At 47.6% G+C, this 26,423-nt stretch overlaps 1 long non-coding RNA gene across 2 annotated transcripts in view; it reads right to left on the bottom strand.

Annotated features, from left to right (window-relative positions):
* The window catches only part of LOC147104285 (uncharacterized), a 103,916-nt gene that overhangs the window by 11,980 nt on the left and 65,513 nt on the right, over positions 1-26,423 (bottom strand). The window lies entirely within an intron of this gene.

Consider the following 26,423-nt stretch of genomic DNA (forward strand, 5'->3'; position numbering starts at 1 on the left):
GCTTTTTTCTCCCTGAGGAAGGGAACAGCACTTCCTTATTACAGCTGGCTCCGTACACCAGAGCTTGGAGGGAGGGCTCATCAAACCGAAGAGCACACATTTGCTTGATCGTTGACATTTTCCACAATTCAACTCCTTCATATAAATTGCAGAGCCTTTGCAGTCTCCAGAAGAATCAAGGCTGTTTACAGGCCTTAAATCTAACAGCATTGATGACATCATCGGAGGCGACTTTCGGTATGAAAAGACTAATTGGGCCAGTGGTTCCCACATGCAGGAAATCAATTGGCCAATTAGAGGAAAATCGCACTTTTTCAACACTTCACTTAGGAGTTGGGGTCCTGACACGATTTCCACCTGACAGGCCCCAGCCCGCCCACACTGACAAACTCCAGCCCTCTGTGTCTACTCTGTCAAAACCATTCATAACTTTAAAAACCTCAATTATGTCACCTCTCAGCCTTCTCTTTTCAAGCGAAAAGTGAACTAGCCTGTTTATCCTTTCCTAATAGGTGTACCCTCGCATTTCTGGTATCATCCTTGTAAATCTTCTCTGCACCCTGTCCAGTGCCTCTATATCCGTTTTATAATATGGCGACCAGAATTGCACACAGTACTCCAAGTGTGGTCTAACCAAGGTTCGATACAAGTTTAGCATAACTTCACTACTTTTCAATTCTATCCCTCTGGAAATAAACCCTAGTGCTTGGTTTGCTTTCTTTATGGCCTTGTTAACCTGTGTCGATACTTATAGTTAGTGATTTGTGTATTTGTACTCCAAGATCCCTTTGTTCCTCTACCCTACCCAGACTCGCACCCTCCAAGTAATAAGTGATCTCCCTATTCTTCCTACCAAAATGTAATATCTCACATTTATCTGTGTTGAATTTCATTTGCCAATTATTTGCCTAATCTGCAAGTTTATTAATGTCGTCTTGTAATTTGTTGCAGTTTTCCTCAATATTGACTATCCCCCCCAATTTGGTATCATCCGTAAATTTAGAAATTGTGTTTTTGATTCCAAAGTCTAAATCGTTAATATAAATTGTGAACAACAGTGGTCCCAGCACTGATCCTTGTGGAACACCACTACCCACCTTCTGCCACTATGAATAGTGCCTTTACCCCTACTCTCTGCATTCTGTCTTGAAGCCAGCTAGCTATCCATTCTGCTACTTGTCCCCTGACTCTGCATTCTCTGACCTTGTTCATCAGTCTATTATGGGGTACCTTATTGAAGGCCTTTTGAAAATCTAGATAAATTACATCTACAGCATTACCATTGTCTATTCTCTCTGTTAACTCTTCAAAAAATTCAATAAGGTTGGTCAAGCAAGACTTTCCCTTTTGAAATCCATGCTGACTTTCATTATTATATTTTTGGCTTCTAGATGTTCTTCTATTTTCTCCTTTAGTAGGGATTCAATTATTTTTCCTACCACCGATGTTAAGTTGACTGGTCTGTAGTTCCCTGGACATGTTCTAGCTCCCTTCTTAAATATAGGTAATATGTTACCTTTTCCAGCATTATGTTAGTTTTTCCAGCATTTTCTGTTGTTCTCTCCATGGATGTTGCCTGGCCTGCTGAGCTTTTCCAGCATTTTCTGTTGTTATTAGGTATTATGTTAGCTATACATCAGTCCTCTGGCTCTACACCTTTTTCTAATGAATTATTAGAATTCATGATTCAATGACTCTTCCCTCATGCTCTCAGACTTAATGGAGGTGATTTTTGAGTTTTGTGCAAAACAGGCAGGCAGTCGTGGGCAGGGAGTCTGCCTCGCTGGCCCATTTTCATGGTCGGACCACATTTTAATATTCAGGGCGAGCTGCCAGTGCTATTTGCCTAAAGACAACCTGCACCTCTTAAAGGGGAACACTGGATATGCACTTGAAGTCCCATAAACTGCAAGGCTACAGACCAAGAGCTGGAAAGTTGGATTAGGCTGCATAGCTCTTTTTTGACCGGCCCAGGCATGATGGGCCGAATAGCCTCCTTCTGTGCTGTAAATTTCTATGATTCTATGATTGGACCTCGTATTTCAAACTGTGCGGAGAAGGTAACTACAGGCAAGAACCCCAGGTTTGAGGATTGTATCATGGAAGTGCTTGTAAAGCAGGTCAGCAGCAGGATGGAGGTCATCTTCCCAAGTGACGAATTCTGGGTGCCCAGACAAATAACACAGCAGCAGTGGAGAGATGTCAATGCTACGAGCATTGCTCCCCGGACCTGGAAGCAATGCCAGAAAAGGTTTAATGATCTCACCAGAGCCATTAAGGTAAAACTCCCCTTCATATCTCTCTTACTATCTGCTCAGCCCTGCACGATCCTACCAATCCTTCCCTCCCCCGCTCCCCATGTTTGTCCTAATCACAAGAAGACACTTCACTGCACTTTCTCCTGTTTCACTTGCTCACTCAGGACCTGCTACTACCTTCGCAATGAGTTCACACTCCTCCCCTCACCTACTGTTTTTCCCCTTGGCATGCACACTATGCTGACTCACCCATATTTGGAACCCTTCAACAGGGCACACACTAACCCACTCCCACTCTTCCTGCTGGACAAGGTGGCACACAATAGGAGGGAGATGTCAGGATCAGGAGGAGGGCTGGCATCAATGCAAGTGCTCAGACCAATGGAGGAGACCACCATTGATATCATTAGCAGAGGGAGGGCACGTAGTGTTGTAGGTGGTGAAGCTGGAGGACTCACATAGTAGGGAGTCTGCCCATCTTTCCTTCCTTCTCTCCAGATACTAAACTCTCTCTTTTACACACTCTGCATGACAATCTGGTGATGCATTGCATTGCCATCCAACTGTCCCTCTCCTCTCTTTTCAGGCGCATCAGATGTCCTGGGTAAGGGTGCAGTGGATGCTGAGGAGGAGAACCTTCCCGAATTTGCACCATCACTTGCTCTCACCCTTATAAGATAGCTCAGAAATTAGCACCCCGTGTACAGTAAATAGTGAATTAGAGGGGTCTGCACTGAGTGAATCCTGGGATGGCAGGTCTGTCATATGAGGAGAGATTGGGTCAACTAGGCCTGTATTCACTAGAGTTTAGAAGAATGAGAGGGGATCTCATTGAAACGTATAAAATTCTGACAGGGCTAGACAGACTGGATGCAGGGAGGATGTTTCCCCTGGCCTGGGGGGGGGGGGGGGTCTAGAACGAGGGGTCACAGTCTCAGGATACGGGGTAGGACATTTATGACTGAGATGAGGAGAAATTTCTTCACTCAGAGGGTGGTGAACCTGTGGAATTCTCTACCACAGAAGGCTGTGGAGGCTAAGTCACTGAATATATTTAAGAAGGAGATACGTAGATAGATTTCTAGACACAAAAGGCATCAAGGGGTATGGGGAGAGAGCGGGAATATGGTACAGGAAACTCTCGTTTAAATGGCAGCTAAATATTCTCTATTGACCGGCAAAATTCATACTCCGAAAACAACACCTCAATAACCGGAAATGTTACCGAGTCCGAGTCTCCCGCGGTGGCCGAGTTAGTCAGTGGGGGTAGTTCTCCAAACTGCCACTGCTTGGCTTCTTGGCGCTGTCGGAAGTCCGAACACCTCAATAACAGGAGTCTGACTCTCCTGCGCTGCCGGTAGTCTCTTCCGATCCGCCATTTTTAATTAAGAGTTATGGATTACCCTCAACTGGCAGTACTGTACTTAATCAAGCATCTTCCACCATCCATTCAACACAACATTTTGTAGGTGAGTACCCAATTATACTACACATTTCTTGATTTTTTAAATTTTTGTTTGTTAAAAATAGTCTCGGTAGATAACCCTCTCCGTCATCCGGAATTTTTAATCAACCGGCGCCATCCCAGTCCCGTCGGTGCCGGATACCAAAGAGTTTCCTGTATTGAGATAGAGGATCAGCCATGATCATATTAAATGACGGAGCAGGCTCGAAGGGCCGAATGGCCTACTCCTGCACCTATTTTTCTATGTTTCTAATCACTGAACATGAGTGAGCAGGAGCAAGTGCAGGTGGGAATGATGGCCCAGCAAACAGTTTCCCAGGGGGTCAGCCCATGACCTAGCGATGAATACGTCAGGGGCGCAGCCTTTAAACAAAGGATGATTGAAGTGCACCACCAATTCTCCCTACTAGGGAGCTTCCACAGCATGTCAGAGAGTGTGGAGGAGTCCACCATTAACTTGTAAGGATTTTGCTGCATGACATCGGTACTTTGTAGTCATCCATTCGATCACCTCATTGGACACTACACCTCCATGCAGGGGATGAAGGCACCAGTTATAGCATCTCTCAGGAAAGTTTACACTGGTGCCATGCAGGCTCCTGGCTCGACTATCTCCACTTTGGACAGTCTGGGAGAGTAAATGGATAGGGGCGCCATTGACCTCCTACAACCTCCTCTACTGCAGCCCCACAAGATTGTCAGTGGCATAATTGGAATGGCATAGGTTGCCCTCTCGCAAGATGACAGGATGCTTGCTGTCCACCCCACATCCCTCAACCAATGCCCACCCTGGTGCCAGCAAGCCAGGTCATAGATTGGGAATGGAGACTTGGCGCAGGACAAAGGCGCCATGACAGCTACCAGGATAGGAAACCTGCGCAGCTGTTTTTCAAATCTTGGAGCAGCTAATGCTTCATTTCTGCTTGAAAACGGACATGAAAATCGCTCCAATCAGCCTCCACATTAAAACGATAGGGTAGATGGAAAGGAACTTTTCCCCTTAGTAGTGGGGTCAATAACCAGGGGGCATAGTTTCAAGGTAAGGGGCAGGAGGTTTAGAGGGGATTTGAGTAAAAGCTTTTCCACCCAGAGGGTGGTTGGAATCTGGAACTCACTGCCTGAAAGGGAGGTAGAGGCAGGAACCCTCACAACATTCAAGAAGCATTTAGATGAGCACTTGAAACGCCATAGCATACAAGGCTACGAACCAAGTGCTGGAAAATGGGATTAGAATAGACAGGGCTTGATGGCCAGCGCGGACACGATGGGCCGAAGGGCCCCTTTCTGTGCTGTATGACTCTATGAGTAGGGGCTGCTCGACCCCTCCCGATTGCCTCCCCGCCCCAACCTCGGACTCACCTGTGGGCCTCGGCCGACATTTGAGCCAGCCAACAATGGTCGGGCCCTGATTGGTGAGCTGAGTCAGGGCGCCCGATTAGCGCCTGGTATTTTGCTGATGTGGGGCCGACAGTCCTCGGACTTCTCCGTTCTGACGCGCCTTGGCTGCACGCCACGCGAATCGCGCCCGGTTTCAGGCGTGAATGAATTCCGACCCCAGTGACTTCTCCCTTACATTCTCAGACTCAGAGATTCCTACCTCACACTCGCAGACTCAGTGACTCCTCTGTTCCCGATGATTTGATGTTCTCATTGCCACACAAGTGTTTCAACAAAAACATTCTGAAAACTGAGCAGAAATTCATGGAAATAAATTGAAGCATTTCAAACTGAATTAAGGTTGCTCGTCGCTTTTTTGACTTTTGGCAGCAGTCCTGCTGGTGGTGCTCCTTCTCTGAGAGAAATTAACTTTAATCAAGTGAAATTTTTACAGCACAATGTGTACAGGCCTTTTGATACTCAATGGTTATGATCCAAGCTGCACATTTTCCTGTCACGGGCCTTGTGCATCTCACTGACATGAAATACAAAAAAACAAATCTTAGCTGGTGGCTCGGCAAGAACGACAATATATTTAAAACACTTTTGTTTGTGTTGAGAGGAGCTTTGTAACTCTGATGGGTAGATTTTGACATTGTGCAGTAGTGTAAAATGGGTGATAGTGAATTGGCAGCCTATTTTATATTTCTCCTGATATTTAGTTCTCTTGATTTCAGTGGAAATAAAAATCGTGTGAGATGTAAAACGGGCTGCCGATTTTCGATCACCAGTCAAAATCTACCCCTAGTAGTCTCCCAGCTGTAGATCTTTGCTTTAACAGTCATCTGAACTTGGTTACCAGTAATGGTGAAAAATTGCTACGTGGAGCATCTTATATTTGTAGAGACCTCTACCTCATCAGGTGGCACCCATCCCCTTGGAATCCCATCCCAATCCTTCCTATAACATATGGCGTATGTTAGCTAACACAGAGCCGCATTCATGCCAGCCATGCAGATGTCTTGGGTCTCGAAGATCTTCTTGAAGCTGAAGTGTGGATGCTCTCCGGAGATTACAGCCTGCACATTCCAAGGGAATGAGGTCAGCTCTCCGATTGCAATGGTGTGAAATCTGCAGAACTGTAAAAAATCAGCTTCTCAAGTGGTTGAGCTTTAAATCGCCCAGGAGCTGTGTAGGAAACTGAGTTAACTTATGGTATTGTAATGCTCTGTAGTGTAAACATAGAGCGAGGCCGCCTACCTCCTGGGACAGTACTGGAATGCTGAACACTGAGAGTCCTAATGGTTTGCATGTGTCTCGATTGCAATTGTAAACTTGCCCCGGCTGAAGCTGTTTTTCCCCGTTGTGCTTCAAGTTTCCTTGTAGCTTTATGGAATTGCGGTTAAGACAAATCTCGAAATGTCCTTGCGTGCCATTGCCTCCCTCCGAGACACTTCACCAACAGCGAAGGTCCATGGGTTAGGGAAGACAGTGTTGGGGATGGGTGGGGGAAGGTGGCCCTGATCGTCACTAGATACATCGGGCAGATATTGTTTTTTGAAAACAATATGAGTTCCTAATAGGCAAAAGATAATTGTTCCTGGAGAGACCAAGAGCAGGAAGACTGTGGCATTTTGAGCTGGTGCTGCTTAAGCCAGGTTCATGCTTCGGATTGATGCTTACTGGGAGTTGGACTGCATGAGAATGTTATAATTGAAATGTGTTTGGGCAAATCCTTAGTTTGCACTGGAGGATTTGAACCCAGGCTTATAGATGCAACTACAATCCTCTATCTGGTAAATGTGAGCTTGTATTCTAGCCTGATACTCCAGTGCAGTGCTGAGGCAGTGCTACATTGCTGGAGATGTTGTTCTTTGGATGAGATGCTAACCCGAGGTCCAATCTGCCTGTTTCTGCAGTTTAGGTGGATCCCATGGTATTATTTGAAGAAGAGCAAGGAGTTCTCCCAATGTTCTGGTCAACCAAATGTCAACCAACACCACCAAAAACAGGTAAACTCTTCATTCACCTCATTGCTTTTCACCTCATTTTTGCCTGTATAAAAATAGTTATTGCACTTCAAAGTAATTCACTTTGAGGCAGTTCTGAGAAATATAATAAGGTGCTATATAAATGTAAGTTTTTGTTTTGGTTAATCAGACCCCTGATATGGCACACAGCCTGTCCGCCATGGTAGAATGAATAGAACAAGATTGTTGAGATCGACTTTGCCTAAGTAGTCATTAGGTTCATTAAAGGAAATGGTACAGAACCATATAGCTCTCTCAAGGATTTCAGAATCTGGCAATTGGCTAATAAATCCATCAGCTGCTTCTTTGTGAAACTAGTTAGTAGATTTGAACTCTTGAGGGATGACTTTATGACTTTGTGCTCTCATCAGCAGATTATTATCTGAACGGCAATAGATTGGGAGAAGGGGAAGTGCAACGAGACCTGGGTGTCCTTGTGCACCAGTCGCTGAAGCTAAGCGTGCAGGTGCAGCAGGCGGTTAAGAAGGCAAATGGTATGTTGGCCTTCATAGCGAGAGGATTCAAGTACAGGAACAAGGATGTTTTGCTGCAGTTGTACAGGGCCTTGGTGAGACCGCACCTTGAGTATTGTGTGCAGTTTTGGTCACCTTATCTGAGGAAGGATGTTCTTGCCATGGAGGGAGTGCAGTGAAGATTCACCAGACTGATACCTGAGATGGCAGGAATGACGTATGAGGAGAGATTGGGTCGATTGGGCTTATTACTCTCTGGAGTTTAGAAGAATGAGAGGGGATCTCATTGAAACTTATAACATTCTAACAGGACTAGACAGACTAGATACAGGAAGGATGTTCCTGATGGCGGGGGAGTCCAGAACCAGGGGTCACAGCCTAAAGATAAGGGGCAAGCCATTTAGGACAGAGATGAGGAGGAATTTCTTCACCCAGAGAGTGGTGAATCTGTGGAATTCTCTACCACAGAAGGCAGTTAAGGCCAATTCATTAAATATATTCAAGAAGGAGTTAGATATATTTCTTAAGGCTAAAGGGATCAAGGAGTATGGGGAGAAGGCAGGGACAGGGTACTGAGTTTGGATGATTAGCCATAATTGCATTGAATGGCGGAGCAGGCTCGAGGGGCCGAATGGCCTACTCCTGCTCCTATCTTCGATGTTTCTATGTTTCTATGTTTCGATGTTTCTATCGGGAAGCCTCAAGTGTCAGAAGCACACATTGGTGATGAGGCATGAAGGAGAAAAGGGAGCGGTTGCGGTTGTGGGCTCGGACAGGGAACTCTGAAGAATGCATCGAGATCGGCCCCCTTACACAAAGGAGCTTGGAGAGGGGGGTGGGCAACCTCCGAAACGTGCACAGTTGCTGGATTCTCCAAATGCACAGGGCAGGCGGGCACTGGGGATTGTGCTTGCGCTGGCAGCTTGTGCTGACCACGGAAACCCCAGCGCAGGAGGGAACCAGCAAGGCATGATCCCTGTGGAACCACCCTCAATGATCCCTGTGGAACCACCCTCAATGATCCCTGTGGAACCACCCTCAATGATCCCTGTGGAACCACCCTCAATGATCCCTGTGGAACCACCCTCAATGATCCCTGTGGAACCACCCTCAATGATCCCTGTGGAACCACCCTCAATGATCCCTGTGGAACCACCCTCAATGATCCCTGTGGAACCACCCTCAATGATCCCTGTGGAACCACCCTCAATGATCCCTGTGGAACCACCCTCAATGATCCCTGCGGACCCACCCTCAATGATCCCTGTGGAACCACTCTCAATGATCCCTGTGGAACCACCCTCAATGATCCCTGTGGAACCACCCTCAATGATCCCTGTGGAACCACCCTCAATGATCCCTGTGGAACCACCCACAATGATCCCTGTGGAACCACCCTCAATGATCCCTGTGGAACCACCCTCAATGATCCCCGTGGAACCACCCTCAATGATCCCCGTGGACCCACCCTCAATGATCCCCGTGGAACCACCCTCAATGATCCCCGTGGAACCACCCTCAATGATCCCTGTGGAACCACCCTCAATGATCCCTGTGGAACCGCCTACAGATTTTCAGGGCCCAGGAGTGGGAACCTTGGTTGAATTCCGCCCCCTCCACTTATTACCCCACCCAAGTCAATTGCAGTTGGGCCAAAACTGGCTTAGATCATATAACTCAGCACCAACCAGAAATGGAACCGCTACTTTGTGTGGCTTAGCATTACAGCTCACAAAGCGGATTTTTGTATTCATATTAACTTTCACACACTCCATTATTTTTCATCGCCAGCAGTCATTTATTCCCACCTCGGTCACTTAAGCTCCGATTCTGAGTGCTGTGAAATAAAGCATCTACCTTGGGCAAGAAGAAGTTGACAATGTGCCCTTGTCAACATCAAGAAGATTCTGTTGGCTAAACACCCCATTGCGTATTTTGTCTGTCCATTGGCATTGCCATGGACGCTTGTCCTGAGGGAAACGCGTGAAGTAGAGGAACTTCCTGGCAAAGAAACGGCGGAGAGCACTAAGAAAAATAAATAAATAAGCATTTAGGTTTAGGTTAAAAGCTGTACTAGATGTGTGTGTGTGTGTTTTTGCTCTACCCCCTTAGCCTTTCGTTTATTCTGCACTGTGAGGAACACGGAGCCTCAGACAGGAACAGGAAGGAAATCTAAAAATTGTAATTAAATTTCACTCCAACCCAGTGGATAAATGCAGCCCCTGATGTGGTACTAAGCCACTAAAACTATGTAGGTCCCAAGGTTCAAACCTCGCGTGTGTGTCGAGTTCGCTGATTTCAGCTGGGAGATGGCAGGAGCGCTGCAATCGGGCTCCGCGTCCCTGAGCTGGGGAAATGGGAGATCAGCCAGGGTTTCTTGCAGTTAAAAAAAGAGTCCGCAACAACTATACATTCAATTTAAATGGCAATGATGGATTCTGAAGACATGCGTTCTGCCCTCCATCAAATGGTGATATAAAGCTGGGGGTGGGCGGGGTGGAAACAATGATATAATGCTGCCTCTCTTTATTCATTACTGCTCATGGGAATCACGCATCAAAATTTGAGATCACATTGTTGGGAGAATGAATAAAATGGACTCCAGTCTCTTTAAATAAAGGCCAGGGACCGTGCCCCTGGCCCACCACAAGCCGACTGCAGTTGTTATTTTTAGCACGTCAAGACCACAAGTAAATAAAAAAAATGAAAGATGGGTTTCGAGTAGTTCATTACCAGGAGAGGCTGTGTGTTCCCAGCACCACAAAACAAGGCAGATAACTGTTAGAGGAGAATATTGATCCCGCCCCGTGTGATTGATTGATAAGAGGCAGGTTTATGGAGTGCTGTGAGCTGATAACATTTCGCAGGGTCTAAGGTACCATTCCAGTTACTGTAATAGCGCAGCGCGCTTGCAGGCTTTTATATATGACCCTTTTTATGAAGTGTTTTTTACTGCCTCTGGCAAGTCAGAGCACGGGTCTCTAATATTGAGGTTTTCAGCTATTAGTGGTGCTGCTGATATAAAGCTGCAGGAGCGGCAGTCCCCTGGCGTTTAATATACCTCCGTCAGAGTGTCTGTTAGTTATAATCAAAGGTTACGACAGGCAGGTACACTCGAGCTCACATGAAGTAGTTATATAATTTATCCTGATAAGCAGTCATTGCAACTCGGGTGGTCACCCTTCTGGTTTAGAACCGGCCATTCTGGTTCTTGAGCTGGCTATCTGGGAACATTCCACGAGGAAGAACGTATAATTCCGTGTGCACCTGTTCGTGTGTTTTGAATAAATGTATGCCTGTGCACAAAAATAGGGAACAGAGGAAATTAACCCAGAAATAATTGCAATTCTTGGCGTGCCTTGTAATGCGGAGGCATCAGTTATCAAGGCTAGTAAGGTTATTGATAAATTTTCATTAGTAGCAAAACAAACATCAGGTCCCACTCGCCGCTCTGCCTCTCTCCTGCCCTTTCTCTGGTTTTGGACTTGGCCAAGAAGTTGGTAAGCCGATCTTCAAATTGCTGAATTGGGGTATTTTTTATACGGAGTTATTTTTCTGCTGCTCTACTTCCTTGTCAACCCGATAGCACGTGCTTCCCTGATTTTGTGAGGCTCCGCCGGCAACACAGCCTCAGTACCAGTGAAGGTAGGTGGGGAAATCAGGACAAACGGGCCCACGTTCCCTCTTTGCTTTGCGCCACATTGTGCAATAAATAAACGAGACGGTCACAAGAGGGCTGTAGTGGCCTCCAGCACGAGCCCTTTTTAATTAGGTGAATTATGCAAAATCATGCAAATCTCATTTTGTTCTGGTCGCCCCTGGCACTCACCTTGCCCATATAAAATGGCTGCATGACTAATCCATTGGCTTAATCTGCAGAAGCAGGATTCTTAAAGTTGGCAATCACTTTGTGAAAAGTTGTAACGAAAATTATTTTTGTTTCAAGAACTACTTATACTTAGTTGCATTTTGCTTCCTGCAATAGTTTCTGTTGCTGGTGAAGGTGGAGTTTTTGCTTTCTAAGAATTTTATTAACATTACTTTTTTGCAGCAAAGTGCTGAGGACGAGAGGCCCTTTGGGCGTTCCTATAATGTTCCATAAGGAAGAAGAGTTAATCAGGGCACAGTGAGGCCTGAGGCGACATGCCCATGCTTGTTGTCACCTTCGGACCTGCACTTACAGATCCAAGAAGTCCTACATGGACATATTATTGGAGACCTGTCTTCAGCGCCTTTGCTTCACAGAGCTATGCCATTTGCAGACAAATCCATAGCTATGAAGGATACAGCAGCATTAAGTTTTTATGCCACTGCAGAGTATATCTGCCTAATCAGTCAGTTAGCTGTCCATAGATGTATCAAGCAAGTGACAGATGTCGGAGCAACAACTTCATCACTTTCTCTGTGTGAAGGAAGCTTCACCTGAACAGATTTACTGGGTGGCAGTCTTTTCAAGAGTACAGGTGGTACCCAATGTTGGCATCAGGGATCCTGACATAACCCCAATTACCTATATCAACTTCCATTCTATTAATGTTGAGATGATGTCAAGAAAATGTGTTATCCCATTATCCTTCAGCTGTTTGGGTTGCACACACTGAAATGCTATACTAAATCCCTCTACCTTGCTTTCCAAAGTCTTCTCAAAACGTACCTCTTGCTTTTTTGACCACAGTCCCTAATCGTTCTCCTTCCATTTAATAGTTCTCCCCATTTTCTCTTCTGTGAAGCGCGATGGGATGCTTTACTACTTTAAAAGTGCAATATAGATGCAAGTTGTTCTTATTATTCTGGGAGTACCTATAATAGTTTTATTGTGCACCAGTCTAAGGTACCCACATTATGTGAAAGCCCAGATAGACTGGATGGATCGCTGCTAGGAGACCATTGATAACTTCTGCAACCTTGACTGATGACATAGAAACATAGACAAATAGGAGCAGGAGTAGGCCATTCGGCCCTTCAAGCCTGCTCCGCCATTCAATACAATCATGGCTGATCCTCTATCTCAATACCATATTCCCGCTCTCACCATACCCCTTGATGCCTTTTGTGTCTAGAAATTTATCTATCTCCTTAAATATATTCAGTGACTTGGCCTCCACAGCCTTCTGTGGTAGAGAATTCCACAGATTCACCACCCTCTGAGTGAAGAAATTTCTCCTCATCTCAGTCCTAAATGTCCTACCCCGTATCCTGAGACTGTGACCCCTCATTCTAGACCCCCCAGCCAGGGGAAACATCCTCCCTGCATCCAGTCTGCCTAGCCCTGTCAGAATTTTATACGTTTCAATGAGATTCGATGACCCCAATGAAAACCCCCTGAACAGGAGTGGAAAGCCAATGCAACAAAGCACATGTCTCCGCTGAAAGTGATGTCTGGGCTTACTCGTTCTATCCTCAGTGCTCCCCTGCAGATGACTCTGAAGGTGCCCTGTGCACCATGCTGCCCTGTGCGCCATGCTGCCTTGTGTGCCATGCTGCCCTGTGTGCCATGCTGCCCTGTGCGCCATGCTGCCCTGTGCGCCATGCTGCCCTGTGTGCCATGCTGCCCTGTGCACCATGTTGCCCTGTGCGCCATGCTGCCCTGTGCGCCATGCTGCCCTGTGCGCCATGCTGCCCTGTGCGCCATGCTGCCCTGTGTGCCATGCTGCCCTGTGTGCCATGCTGCCTTGTGTGCCATGCTGCCCTGTGCGCCATGCTGCCCTGTGCGCCATGCTGCCCTGTGCGCCATGTTGCCCTGTGCGCCATGCTGCCCTGTGCGCCATGCTGCCCTGTGCGCCATGCTGCCCTGTGTGCCATGCTGCCCTGTGTGCCATGCTGCCCTGTGCGCCATGCTGCCTTGTGTGCCATGCTGCCCTGTGCACCATGTTGCCCTGTGTGCCATGCTGCCCTGTGCGCCATGCTGCCCTGTGCACCATGCTGCCCTGTGTGCCATGCTGCCCTGCAGCTATGCAAATCCATCACCCGTTGCAGCAGAGTGGCCAGAGGCGCACTATCTTGAGAGGTGCCATGAAGACCTTTGACTATAAGTTCAACTGCCTTCCAAAGGCAGGCCGAGTAGCGTACCAATCCCTGGCCCCTGCTGTAGAGTAACAGCTTGGGTTAGAACCCTGGGCAACTGCTTCCTGTTCCTTGGCTGCCTCTATTACTTGCTCCTCCTCACTCGTGAAAGAGGTGTCACGTGATGCTTCCTCCTTAAACTCACTATTTAAATGTCCCGGGGAGCTTGGCACGGCACTGGTGCTTATGTGAGGTGATGTGTGACATGCGGCCTGCTGTGATGTGCTTAGGCCCTGGGTGCCACTAGTTGATGGTGCTTCCGCTTGTGAAGACCCTTTGTGAAGTGAAAAGGAAGATTCATTACAATGGTATCAGCATGCAATGCTTTCTAAGAAAAGAAAGAAGTTGCATTTATGTAGCGCCATTCCTTATATTATCATTAATGGAAGGAAAATCAGGCAGATTCCTTTATAGGAGTTTGCTCCGACCTAACCAATTTTCCGATATTCACTGCCCGCAGGCGATCCAGTGCCCACGGCTGCAGACCCAGGTAAATCTCCCCTATACTGTGCACCATACAATGCTTGAGCCAGTATTACAAAGTATCCTGTCTCCAAACTCTCCTCCCACAGACTCTGATTCAAAAATGGCAATTGCCACCTCCTCAAATCGGGACAGCTCCTTCAAATGTGCCGCTCCCCTGCCAGTGCATGTGCTGCTCCCTGTAATTATACGCAGCCTTCTCCTTGAAGCACATCCAGATGTTCGAAATTGCCAGAAGCGCACAGGCATCCACTGCTGCCCCCAGACAAGCTACAGCCCTCCTTGTGTGAGTGTGTCGATGTCGGTGGCGATTTCGACGAGGGCCTGCTCCACCGGTGGGGCCTCGCGCACAGCCAGCGCATTTGCAAAATGGTGGGTGCGCCCGCGTGAGGCCCTGCCGGCGGCTCGCAGTCTTGCAAAAATTAACCCCATAGTTGCTGGCGGCCATGTTGGTTCGGAGCACCGCTTTCAACATTGCCGTGTCACAGTGCAAACTCTTTGTGCACCCCACAAAAAATGGCTCGACAACGTTGCCACAACGATAGGGTTTGAGGGTGCTACAGCTCACAGGGTCTTGTTCCTGCCATTCATGCTATGTCCCAGGAGTAGTCATGTGTGCAAAGGTAACCTTTGGTAATCCCCCAGTTACCAGAAAACTTCTTCCTCATTTGCTCATAGGTCCAACTGCATTCAGTCTCTAGGCTACTCGCTGTTTTTGTAGTGGAAATACAACTTATAGCGTAGCAAAAAAAATCCCCACCCCTTTAATGCTAACAACCTGCAGCCTTGCCAGATTTCCTGCCTCCCTTCCCCAGCCAATTGAGCTGCTGGCTAAGATCCCTGCACTCATTTTTCAAGTGCAGGAAGTCTGTTAGAATTAGAAGGAGGGGTTGAGTATTGCAATATCTAGTGAAGCCAACCCTCGCCAACACCAGCCAAGCCCGCCCGTGCTACCGGTGGGCACCGGCCCCAAAATTGCTTTAATCACAAAGAAAGGACACTCATCTATAGGGGCAGCCATTTTGAGTGGAAATAATAATTTGCCTGTAGCGGATTTGTTTTAGGGAGCATTCACTGGCATTTGCTTGTCTATCCTCTGTGCAGTTATCTTTTTCAACGGTGCTGTTGATGGACACTGCAAAACAGGACCTTTCTTTTCTTGCACCCTTCCTCATTTCAGTCACCTATCATCTGTTTTTGTGTCAACTGGGAGGAGAGATGAATGGACGAGAGAAAGAGTGCACCCTCATTTCCATGCATATGCAGGGCTGGTTGACATTGGCTCATAGCTCATGTACTACCAATTAACCAGCATTATCTTTTTGGTTTGTACCATATTTAATCCATAAATGTCGTCAGACTTTCAGACAGCACTCATTATTCGCAATGAGCCGTTGCTTCACCCATCTTTGGATGGATTGGGGCCGAGATAATGTAGATCCAGGAAGACTTGGGCAACATCTTGATAATACTGTTTGTCATTTGGCTTGAAATGTAGCTTGAACAGACTGGAGCGTGAAACACTGTGGCTGCTACACACAGCACTACCCTCTCTGAAAGCAATGAATCACACATCGCCCCTGGAAAAACTGGAGTCGGCAGCCCTATTACTTCTCGGGCCTGTATTGTCACCAGCAGTGAGTCATGGTACCGGCAAGGTCTAACTTTGCAAGACAGAATCATTTCCAAGTTTGGCAGTTTGGCTCTTAGGAGATGAATGTTTATTTACTTAGGGGATTGGGCTGACATAGCTGAGGGCTTGGGTCCTGGTGGCTGTGTGTGGATTGAGGATGAGCAAGGAGTGCTAATGGATACAGCAGCTGGGGATGTTCTTATTCCGCATTCCAGCAAAATGCCACTTTCATTCTGTGACTAGAGCTGAATGCCATTGGCCCAATGCTTGCTTGTATTAAACCACTCTCCTGATACTAGACATGTCTTTCCTTTGGTATCAAGCAAGAGAATTATGTCAACCCTTTATACTTCTCGGTTTAAGGAACGAGTGACCCCCATCCAGTAGTGCACAACTTGTGTGTGTGTCTCACTTTCCGTTTCTGTTACATGCAAAGGCACCAGGTACAGTACACACAGCGCAAAAGGGAATGATTCACGCCTGTCTGGTACTGTGTGGGTCGTGTGCCTCTCAGTGTCAGCTCCTGTACTTGTACAGTATATACTGCGTTAAAGGAATAATGGTGAACTGCAGCTTGGATGAAAGCCAGGATAACAGATTTATAGGACTCGTCGCGGAAACCAGAGGGAAAATGGACAGAGAACCCATAAAATGGACAGAGAACCCATAAAATGGACAGAGAGCCCATAAAATGGACAGAGAACCCATAAAATGGACAGAGAGCCCATAAAATGGACAGCCTCAGATCTGAGTAGCTGCACTGCTTTCAACATGGAATCTAAGTGCTCCAATTTCCATCTTTAAATTGTTCCATTGCAAGTAATAGAATTCCTAAATTAATAAAATGGGATAATTCCCAGAATAATTATCAGAATTAGTGCTTTGTAGTAAAACTGTCTTTTTTGAGTGTTCTGTCATGTATCTTGCAATTAAACCAAAGAAAGTCAAAATATGGAGCATGAGCACCAACAGGGTTTGGACAGAAAGACACCGTGCCATTAGAAACACACAGGACTGCAGATAGAGATTTCATAAAGGAGGTTGTCTAGAACTGTGTTACTCAGGAACAACGTGTGTACAAGAGGGCCATCACTGGGCTGAGTATCAGCTTGACTTAGTGGTAGAACCCTCCTCTCATCTCCGAGATAGGAAGAAAGAAAGAAGGGACTTGCATTTATATAGCGCCTTTCATGACATCAGGACATCCCAAAACGCTTCACAGCCAATGAAGTACTTTTGAAGCATAATCACTGTTGTAATGTAAAGAGGTTGCAGGCCTTAAACACATAATCGAGACTGACACTTCAGTGGAGTGTGGCATTGTCAGAGGTGCCAACTTTTGGATGAAATGTTAAATCAAAGTCCTGCCTACCTGTTCAGGTGGGCAAAAAGATCCAATGGGACTACGAGCGGGGAGTCATGGCCAATATTCTCAAGCATTATTAAAACAGACTGAGCCTGAATTTCCTCGGCCTGTGATCACAGCAGTTATGTCGGGATCATGCCCGCTGGTGTCCACAAGTGCTGACCCTGCGGAATTTACAGATTAGCTGTTGCATTTGTCTACAAAGTAACAGTGGCTACACTGCAAAAGAAATGAATTGGCTGTGAAACACTTTGGACAATTCTTTCTTTAACCTTTTGCCAATGGTCACACTTCCAACCATTCTGCCACTATCATAGAATAGGGAAACACACAGCACCATGGAGTGATTGGTCACAGATCTGTGTCTACTTTCGGAAATTTGGATTGGAAAATTGCAAATGTCACTCGGATGAAGGAATAAAGAGTTGTATATCCAAGTTTGCAGATGACACTAAGTTAAGAGGCATAGTAAGCTGTGTAGATGAGAACAGCAAGTTACAAAGGGACATTGACTGTTCTGATTGACTCGATCATCACTATTGTCACCTTACTGTGAAATAAAGCAGCTTATTGACTTGTATGTGGCCCCGTCTGACCGAGAGCTTGAAGAAGCACACCTGCCAAAGACACGATTATGCAGACACCCATATGCAGGCATGCCTATGTTAAAACAGACGCCGGCAGCATTGAGCTGGTATCCTTGCTGCCTGCTCAATGGAGCAGGACAAAATAGCGGCACGTCAGTTCTCGGCGACTCCAGGGCGGGTGAGTGACCTGGGCAATTTTAATGGCCTACCCGCCCGGGTTCCACCAGGTGGGTGAGTTTAAAATCACCCTCGTCGTTTCTGTAGGTCAAATTGACCTTCTTTCCTTGTTGTTAAAACTTGGTGGATCCAAACATGGCGTGTACTCTCCTCAGCGTGAAGCCTGACAGTCTGAAAGCAAACCCCTCGTAGCTCCTAAAGCTATTCCTGCTGGCTCTCAATAGGTTAATACCATCAAAATCTTTTATTATTAATTTTTTTTATATATGTATAACGGCGCTGTTTAGAAATATTTGGATTTGTTGTAGCAACCGAGCTCCTTTACATAGTTGGAAACCCTTTATTTAAACAAACACGGATGCAGTGCCCAGTCTAAATGTGTCATTTATTAAAACCTTGGCAACATGCTGCTTCTCCTCAAAGAAAAATGAAGTCTCTCTTGCAGTTTTGGTTAAAGAGACAAAAATCGCCCTTTTTCCTCTGCCTGTCTAGACTCAGTTTCAGAGCTGTCACAAATAAAACATTTCTCGAAAAATCAAATTTTCTCAACATAGCTTTCCAACGACCTCACTTCTGAGCACGTAAAAATTACATTTTTTTTATTAAGCTGTCTCTCTGCATTTTTCCTCTGCCTCCCTCCCCCCTGTTCTCCCCTAAATCACAGCCACCTACTTCTTCACTGAGCCGAATCACTCATTTCTTTCCTTCCCTCTCTAATGTCTGTGATCTTCACAATCTATTTGATACCGGACGCACAGTCGATTATGCGGTTGAAAAACGGTTCTGGTAAAGCTGGTACTGAAGGCCAGAGGGTCAGGTGGTCGGGAACATAATAACGGCACAGCTTCCCAACATTAATGATCACTTTTCCAGACAATTTCTTTGCTCATTAACCGCTCAAAGTGAAATGTTTAGTGGCTGTACTCTGGCAAATGACACAGTGAAGGAATGAGTGTGATCTGGCTGTAAACGGGCTAACAAGTATAATGTAGGTTGTAAGCACTGTGACAGGTGTTAATCTGGACTTTAAATAGGTAACACATGTTGTAAATAAAGTAGCTCATGCAATTCGGTAAGAAACATGGTAACCCATGTGTAATCTGGACTATGAATAAGTAGCATGCATAACGTAATGTAGTAAGCATAGTAATACACGTGTAATCCAGGCTGTAAACAAGTTAATCCGCATGTAATGCAGATAGTAACCACTGTAAAATGTTTCTAATCTGGGCTGTAAACAGTGTCAAATGTGTATCATACACTGTAAACACTGAAGTGTAATCAGAGCTACTAATAGAGTACCACATATCATGTAGATCGTAAACCCAGCAACATGTAATCTGGGCTGTAAACAGGGTTACATTTGTGTGACCCCTTGAGCATCCCCGGTTTTAATTGCTGCACCATTGGTGGCCGTACCTTTAGCTGCCAAGGCCCTAAGCTTTGGAATTCCCTCTCTACCCCTCTCTCCTTTAAAACGGTCCTTAAAACCTACCTTTTGACCAAGTATTGTCCTAATATGTGGCTGGGTGTCAAATTGTGTTTGATAGTCGCTCCTGTAAAGTGCCTTGGGACGTTTTACTACATTAAAGGCGTGATATAAATACAAGTTGTTGCTGTTATTGATGTAGGTTATAAAGACTGTAATGTGTGTAACATGCACTGATAACAGAGTAACATGCGTGTAATGTATGTTTTAAACAGGGTAACGTGTATTACCCCCACAATAAGTTTTTATTTGACAGGAGAAGCCAGACAGCTAATTCTGTGGACAGTATGTGTGATGGGTATTGACCTGACAACAGTTTGGTGGATGTTTTGAATCCTGGGTCGCTGACGACTCTCCTCACCTCTCAGCTACTCACTGAGGCGGGCTTTGGTGGTTGGGCAGTTGAGTGCACGTGATTGAAAGCCTGATGCTTGTCGGCTGTATAAATGTCATGGATAGTTCGGGAACTTCATGGTGAAAGAATAAGACTTTGGAAGTGTTTCAAGAGGTGGGTGGAAGGGCACTGTTGAGTTAGCATGGTGGTAATGTTTATCCAACAAAATCTACTGCTCCTAGAACAAGAGCATTGCCTGTGCCTTACAAGGAGCAGGAGAGGGCTGCTTTATCACATCTGCATTTCCGACTCCACATCTCAGATCGGGCGGGATTGCTGAATTCCACTCTCGGTGACCTCAAACTATTATTCTTTGAGCCAGTCAGCTGCACCAGTGACATGGGAGGGATCGGAGAGACCCTGCACTAGTACAGTCAGTGGGTGGGAAGGGGTAGAATCATAGAATGGTTACAGCACGGAAGAAGGCCATTTGGCCCGTCGAACCTGTGCCCGCTCTCTGCAAGAGCACTTCAGCCAGTCCCACTCCCCCCGCCCTTTCCCTGTAGCCCTGCAAAAAAAATTCTTTCAGGTACTTAGCCAACTCCCTTTTGAAAGCCATCATTGAGTCTGTCTCCATCACCCTTTCAGGCAGCGCATTCCAGATCCTAACCACTCGCTGAGTAAAAAAGTTTTTCCTCCTGTCGTCTTTGGTTCTTCTGCCAATCACCTTAAATCAGTGTCCTCTGGTTTTTGACCCTTCTGCCAATGGGAACTCTCATGATTTTGAACACCTCTGTCAAATCTCCTCTTAATCATCTCTGCTCCAAGGAGAACAACCCCAGCTTCTCCAGTCTATCCATGTAACTGAAGTCCCTCAGCCCTGGAATCATTCTCATAAATCTTTTCTGCACCTCCTCTAAGGCCTTCACATCCTTCCTAAAGTGCGGTGCCCAGAATTTGACACAATACTCCAGTTGAAGCTGAGCCAGTGTTTTATACAGGTTCATCATAATTTCCATGCTTTTGTACTCTATACCTCTATTCATGAAGCCCAGGATTCCGTAAGCGTTTCTAACTGCTTTCTCAACCTGCCCTGCCACCTTCAACGATTTGTGCACATATACCCCTAGGTCTCTTTGTTCATGCACCCCCTTTAGGATTGTACCCTTTAGTTTATATTTCCTCTCTTCATTCTTTCTACCAAAATGTATCACTTTGTAGGAATTAACGAATTCCAACAAATAATGGAGATCGACACAAGAGAACAACTAAACAGGTCTTTACTCAACGGAGAAGCCAAAAGGACTGCCTGGGCAGCCCCGTGGTTTGCGACGTGACATCATCGCATTTGCCCGCATTTTCCCGCGCTCTTAAAGGTGCCACACCCCGTACATGCAAACTCTATATACAAAACACAGTAATGCCTAACACAATGGTACAGGTTTAGGCTGGTGTTAGAACATTGTTAAAGAGAATTATATACAGTTAGCCAGAGTCATTCAGTGGTTCTACCACATGCGCCCCCCGAGAATTCGCTTTAACAGACAAAGTCAAACGGTGAGGGGGTCTGATGAGCCTGTCAGAATGACTCCTGTACTCTCGAGGCGGAGGCTGCTGGTCGGCTGGTGGTCTGGCGGGCGGTCGCACTTGGTCTGCCGTAACGACGATGAGTGGCTGACCCGTCTCGGCGGTTGTGCTGTCTCGACGGGGCGGTCGAGGTCTTAATGTGCTGGCTTTAAGCGGTCGACCGAAATGTGGTCCGGTTTACCACTGACATCTACCGTGAAGGTTTTGTCCCCTGCTTCCAACACGCAGAAGGGACCGGTATATGGGGCCTTGAGCGGATCCCTATGTGCGTCATGGCGAATAAAAACGTATTCAGCCTTGTGAAGCTCCGTGGGAACGTGTGACCTCTGCAGCCCGTGGTGCGAAGTGGGCACCGGTGCAAAACATCTGGCTGCCTCTTGGTGACTAGCAAGCTGGGCAGACGCAGACCATGGCTCCGTCAATGTTGGTAGGAAGTCCCCTGGGACTCGCAGTGGCTGACCATACACAAGCTCCGCTGATGAAGAGTGAAGGTCTTCTTTGGGGGCCGTGCGAAGGCCCAACAGGACCCACGGTAGCTTGTCTGCCCATCCAGCGTCCTGGAGGCTGGCCCTCAGGGTGGCTTTCATTGACCGGTGGAAGCGTTCGCAGAGGCCATTCGCCTGTGGGTGGTAGGCTGTGGTGCGGTGTAATTTGACACCGAGTCCTTGGGCCACTGCATTCCAGAGTTCGGAGGAAAACTGCGGTCCCCTGTCTGACGAAATATCTGCGGGCACTCCGAAACGGGCGATCCAGGAGGAAATGTACGCCCTGGCCACGTTCGCCGAAGTAGTGGATGACAGGGGGACCACCTCCGGCCATCTGGTGGTCCGGTCAACCATGGTCAGGATGTGTGAAAAACCATGGGAGGGTGGGAGTGGTCCTACCAGGTCCACGTTGACATGGTCAAAACATCGCTCCAGAACTGTGAAGGTGGCCAACGGAGCTTTGATGTGGCGCTGTACCTTGGCCTTTTGGCAGACCACACAGGTGTTGGCCCAGTCGCGGACATCTTTATGCATGCCATGCCATACAAATTTTGCTGACATCAGTTTCTGAGAGGCCTTCATTCCTGGGTGTGACAACCCATGTATGGCGTCGAACACTTTGCGGCGCCAGACGACCGGCATGACAGGGCGAGTATCCTGTACAGAGACGTCACACAACAGCGTGGTACCTGCCGAATGGAACTTGACATCGGCCAACTGGAGGCCAGTGATGGCCGTTCTGTAAGCTTGGACTTCCGGGTCTGAGGCTTGGTCTGCTGCCATGAGGGCGTAGTCGATGCCCAAATGAACCATGGTGTGGAGATGCCGGAGTTGGACTGGGGTGGACAAATGTAAGAAGTCACACAACACCAGGTTATAGTCCAACAGCTTTATTTGAAATCACAAGCTTTCGGAGCGCTGCTCCTTCTTCAGGTGAAGTGGAGAAATGCATAAAGACACAGCTTATATAGTCAGAGAATCATGTCAGATGTTTACAGGTAACCTTTCCAACTGCCATTTATCACACCTCGGCAGAGAGATAATCACAGCAGTCAAAGGTGTGAATGGTGTCCAAACAGGTCAGTCAGGGAAACATTACATCAAAGAACAATGAGGTGGGGTCACAAGGGGTCAAATATTGCAGATGCTGGGGTCTGTATGAAAAACAAAAAAAACAGGCAAAAAACATTTTTTTTGGCTGGAAATCACAGCAGGTCCGGCCGCATCTGTGTAGAACCTGCTGTGATTTCCAGCCAAAAAAAATGTTTTTTGCCTGTTTTTTTTGTTTTTCATACAGACCCCAGCATCTGCAATATTTGACCCCTTGTGACCCCACCTCATTGTTCTTTGATGTAATGTTTCCCTGACTGACCTGTTTGGACACCATTCACACCTTTGACTGCTGTGATTATCTCTCTGCCGAGGTGTGATAAATGGCAGTTGGAAAGGTTACCTGTAAACATCTGACATGATTCTCTGACTATATAAGCTGTGTCTTTATGCATTTCTCCACTTCACCTGAAGAAGGAGCAGCACTCCGAAAGCTTGTGATTTCAAATAAAGCTGTTGGACTATAACCTGGTGTTGTGTGACTTCTTACAAATGAACCATATTGACGATCGCGCGGGAGAGGCAGTCTGCCACCAGGTTGTCCTTACTGGTCATGTGCTGTATATCCGTGGTGAATTCAGATATGTAGGTCAGTTGATGCTGCTGTCGGGCTGACCACGGTTCAGCGGTCTTGGCCATTGCAAAGGTTAGCGGCTTATGGTCCACAAAGGCGGTGAAAGGACGTCCTTCCAGGAGGAACCAAAAATGGCGGATGGCCAGAAAAATCATAATCATAATCATAATCAACTTTATTGTCATTGTTAGTGCACAAGTGCAGTACAACGAAAAGGGCAAGCAACTCCCGGTCGAACATGCTGTATGCTCTCTTGTTCTGCTGTAGTTGACGGCTGAAGAATGCCAACGGCTGCCACGTCCCGTTCACCCACTGCTGTTGCACGGCACCGACTGCGTAGTCCGACGCGTCGGTGGTGAGGGCAATGGTGGCTCCTGGCAGCGGGTGCGCCAGCATAGTCGCGTTGGCTAAGGCGCTTTTGGTGTCGGCGAACGCTCGGGCCATGTCATCCGTCCAGTCTACCGGGTTCTTGCCAGTCTTGCCCTTGAGGGACTTGTACAGGGGCTGCATGAGTAGTGCCGCCTTAGGCACGAAACAGTGGTAAAAATTTACCATGCCTAGGAATTCCTGCAGGGCCTTTACGTTCTGCGGGCGTGGAAAGGATGTCACCGCCTCTACTTTCGAAGGTAAAGGAACCGCTCCCTCTGAGGTGATGCGATGCCCCAGGAAGTCAATTTCGTGCAGGCCAAACTGACACTTGGCCGGGTTGATAATCAGGCCGTGTTGGCTGAGGCGTCGAAAAAGGGTGCGTAGGTGACAGGTATGTTCTTCATTAGTAGGACTGGCAATTAGAATATCATCCAGGTAGACGAAGAGGAACTTGAGGTCCCGCAGCACGGAGTCCATCAGGCGTTGGAAAGCCTGGGCGGCGTTCTTTAACCCAAGCGGCATTCGTAAAAACTCGAAGAGGCCGAATGGGGTGATGACTGCGGTCTTCTGGACGTCTTGTGGATGAACTGGGACCTGGTGGTAGCCCCGGATGAGGTCGACTTTTGAGAACACGGTGTTCCCTGCCAAATGGGCAGAGAAATCCTGGATATGGGGGATCGGGTACCGATCAGGAGTGGTGGCGTCGTTGAGGCGTCGATAGTCGCCGCATGGCCGCCATCCGCCGCCAGGCTTCAGGACGATATGGAGGGGTGAAGACCAGGGACTATTCGACCGGCGAATAATCCCTAACCGTTCCATGGTTGCGAACTCCGCTTTTGCGACCGCCAGCTTGCCAGGTTCCAGGCGCCGGGCCCGCGCGTAGACCGGGGGGCCGTTGGTGGTGATGTGGTGTTCCACACCATGTTTCGTGGCTGTGGAGGAGAACGTGGGTCTTGTCAGGTCGGGGAATTCGCCGAGCAGGCGAGCGAACTCATCAGGAGTCGGGAATGCACAGGAGATGGTGCGTGATGTAGTGTTACTGCGGTAACACGGAAGAGAATTAAAAGTTGCTGCGTTGATCAGCCGCCGGTTCCTAACGTCGACCAGGAGGCTGTTGGCGCACAGGAAATCTGCGCTGAGGAGGGGCTGGGAAACTCTGGCCGTAACAAACACCCAGTGAAAACGTTGCCCCCCGAGGCACACCTCCACTCGCCGTCTGCCGAAGGTCCGAATTGTTCCGCCATTGGCCGCTTCAAGGGTGGGGCCGTGATTCCCCGTCTGCACATCGAGGGCGGACACGGGTAAAATGCTGCACTGCACAGAAAACGACGGCCGGAGAGAGTATCAGTGATGAACAGCAATTTTCACGCGTTGCCGATCGCCATCGCGGCCGCGGGGTGCCCGTTAGACCCGTTCCTCGGTGGTCGCAGTGTCAGTTGTTGTTTGTTTTTTTGGGGAAAACTGCAGGGAGGGCGGCAACGCTTCGCCTTCACGCCGAACTGCACGTGGTAGAAACACAGCCCAGCAGGCTGATGAGCTGGGGTGGCGTCTGCGGGGGATGGGTGCCTCGTGGCGGCGCAGTACTGCAGAGTTACAGCGAAAATTTTATCAGCCTCCGCAGCGAGTATTGCGCAGTCTTCAATTTCAGATCTGGCCAGGGCAGCTTGTACCTTTTCAGGCAGTTGGCTGAGGAAAATCTCGCGGAATAGGAAACATTCCCGTTCTGAGCCCAGGAGTGTGAGCATTTGGCTCATCAACTCTGAAGGCTTGGAGTCCCCGAGCCCGGGCATAGCGAGTAATCGACGGGCGTACTCCGATTTTGTGAGCCAGAAAACCTGCAGTAAACGTGCTTTGAGGGTTTCATACTTGCGCTCCGTTGGGGGGCTTTCGAGGAGGCTGACGATCCGAGAGGCGGTAGAGCTGTCGAGTGCGGAGAGCACATAAATGTACTTGGTCTGATCCGCATTGATGTTCCTCAGGGCGAACTGGGCCTCGACCTGAATAAACCACGAGGGCGCTTGCTGCTCCCAGAACTGCGGTAGCTTTAGCGAAACGGCATTTGCTTCCATGCTGTGCTCTTCTTATGTGAAAACGTTCACAAAAACGGGGTCACCAATGTAGGAATTAGCGAATTCCAACGAATAACGGAGATCGACACAAGAGAACAACTAAACAGGTCTTTACTCAATGGAGATGCCAAAAGGACTGCCTGGGCAGCCCCGTGGTTTGCGACGTGACGTCATCGCGTTGCCCGCGTTTTCCTGCGCTCTTAAAGGGGCCACGCCCCATACATGCAAACTCTATATACAAAACACAGTAATGCCTAACACAATGGTACAGGTTTAGGCTGGTGTTAGAACATCGTTAAAGAGAATTATATACAGTTAGCCAGAGTCATTCAGTGGTTCTGCCACAACTTCACACTTTCTGCGTTAAATTTCATTTGCCACGTGTCCGCCCATTCCACCAGCCTGTCTATGTCCTTTTGAAGTCTATCACTATCCTCCTCACTGTTCACTATACTTCCAAGTTTTGTTTCATCTGCAAATTTTGAAATTGTGCC

This window comes from Somniosus microcephalus, chromosome 19 (assembly GCF_052327205.1).
Source record: "Somniosus microcephalus isolate GS21.2 chromosome 19, FLI_Smic_1.0, whole genome shotgun sequence".
Taxonomy (NCBI): domain Eukaryota; kingdom Metazoa; phylum Chordata; class Chondrichthyes; order Squaliformes; family Somniosidae; genus Somniosus; species Somniosus microcephalus.